Raw genomic sequence first — 2,305 nt, 5'->3', positions numbered from 1 at the left:
GAGAAAAAAACAGAGATGCTTAACTAAGCAACTCGTATTGGTGAGGACCAGACTAGAAGTTTAACGTCTGGGGTAGAAAACAAAACAAAAAAAAAAAAAAAAAACCTTCCACTGCTGTACCTCCCTGGAACCAAATGGCAACCTGCTGAAGAGGGTAGACAAAGGGAGCCAGTTGAGAGGGGAAATTAATAACCACTAATACGGCCGAAGCACACTTCCAGCCTGGAAGGCAAATGTGAAGAGAGGAACAAATAACGGACGGGGGACACGTGTAGCTGAGGCTCAGACTGAGGGCCAGCAAAGTGCATGTGCCGCAGCTGCGCAGTTTGTGCAGTAAAGCAGCTCAGTATAGGGTTAGAGCAGAGCGACTGATTCTTAAAGCAGAGTAAAAGTGGTACCTAACTCAGGACTGTTCTCCAATTAGTCTGGGGACACAACAGTACACAAAAAGCCAAGGCGCATGCGTGCGTGCATGCACACATACACACCCACCCACTCCCACTCCCACTCACACACACACAGAGAGACAGACAGACAGACACACCCATCCCACAGAGGTGTGACAAAAACTGAGATGTCTGTCAGTCTGTTGCGCACTCATTCATGAGTTTGTCAACTTATGTTTGGTATTGTCGCAAGCAGTTCGTGCCACGTAAGGTTTCTTGAGACAAACGGATCGGATCGGTTATTGCCCGAAGTGGAATCCTGGGAGAGCGAACTCGATGCCCGGGACCCTACGCATTTCATGATAGGGACCATTTTAGTGCCTTCGTGACCACAGCCACACCGTTGCACACACAACCATCACCTCCGCCTTTTCCAAGTTCTTCTCTCTCCTCCATTCCAAGTAACAGGACCATGGGGGCTCGAGGGTGGGCATTAGGGAGGTTTATTCTACTTCTGTCTAAGGGGAGGAGGGGGGGGGGGGGGGGGGAACTGTCCTGTTTGAAACCTGTGGATATTTTGTTCTTATTATACTAATTGTGTTTAAATTGTGTTTTGGAAAGATTCTAATTATTACAAGTGTTTGCTTTAATCTTGATATTAATGCCATATTATTTTCTGTTTACTTCCCTCAAAGAGGATTTGTCAGACCTATGCAATTGTGAAGAGACAAAGTCAGTCTAAGGATTTTATTTTCATTTGCTTTACAAACTGTTGGGCGTGATCATGCTCCCCCCTTTTCTCATATTTAACTTCACGTTATTCCCATGTGAGTTTACCTTTGTGTATATAGAGAAGCAGTATTCGCATATCTCACTGGGGAGGGATGATGTCACCCGATGAAGTCCCGTCTGTATTAGTATACGTTCCTTTTTTCCTATGCACCACGAAACTGCATATACTCACGATTCACATTTTCCCAAAGTGCGGAGAGATGTGTACATAACGCAGATACAAGTGGGATATTTTTGAATGGCGACGGCTACGATGACCTTCAGCGGGGGAGATCTATGTACCGAAAGCAGGTGCACGCAGGCACAGCTACGGGACACCGGCTTTTGCGTAGCAGGAGCTGGATCTTACGATGCAAGCAGAAGGAAAAAATTTAATAAAAAAAAAAAAAAAAAACAGAAAGCAGAACACACGTGCAAACAGTCAGTGCTGCAGTAGGGACATAAAACAGTACGAAGCTGTGGGGCAACGTACGTTGACTAAAGAACGTTCTTGTGACGAAAGTCACACGTATGAACCAGCACATCGCAACCACCTGTTTTCCTCATTATGATGTTCACGTCACGATTCAGAAATATTTAGGTGTGCGTTTGTTTCTATTTAAAATGAGACAAAAGCGGTCGTTTTAAATAGCAACAACGAGCCATTGTGACTCTTCCAGTAGCAGCATTTTTCGAAAAATTGGATTAGATGTGGAATGAAGGAGTTTAGAGAAATTTCCGGAAAGACCGCCTGGCTCCCCAGAGTGGCGTTGGTAGCTATCAGCGAAATTTGCATGTACTAGAAAAAGCTGCCGGAGCGACGGCTGAGCTGGTCTCTAATGTGCTGGTTGACCTGTGTGGGTGTTCAGTGCCCCACCCCGCACATCCCAGGATGAAATAACAGGAGTTGACAGTTATTCCTTCGTTGCTGAAGAGGGTTAGGGTTGATGGTTAACACCGAAATAGGTGTTTCTCGTAATGAAACTACGTCAGTCGTAAGAGTTGCAACGAAGGCCGCAAAGCAAACGGTCGTCCGAGAGCATCGCAGGAGAGCTGAGCGGACGTTACCGGTGGATCACAGCTGTGAAAACGCCCGTGCCCATACCCTCCTCCACCTCCTTTTCCTCCCATGTTCTCCTCCTGCTGGC

The sequence above is a fragment of the Scleropages formosus genome, chromosome 10 (assembly GCF_900964775.1).
Source record: "Scleropages formosus chromosome 10, fSclFor1.1, whole genome shotgun sequence".
NCBI classification, from domain to species: domain Eukaryota; kingdom Metazoa; phylum Chordata; class Actinopteri; order Osteoglossiformes; family Osteoglossidae; genus Scleropages; species Scleropages formosus.
This window is presented reverse-complemented; position numbering follows the sequence as displayed.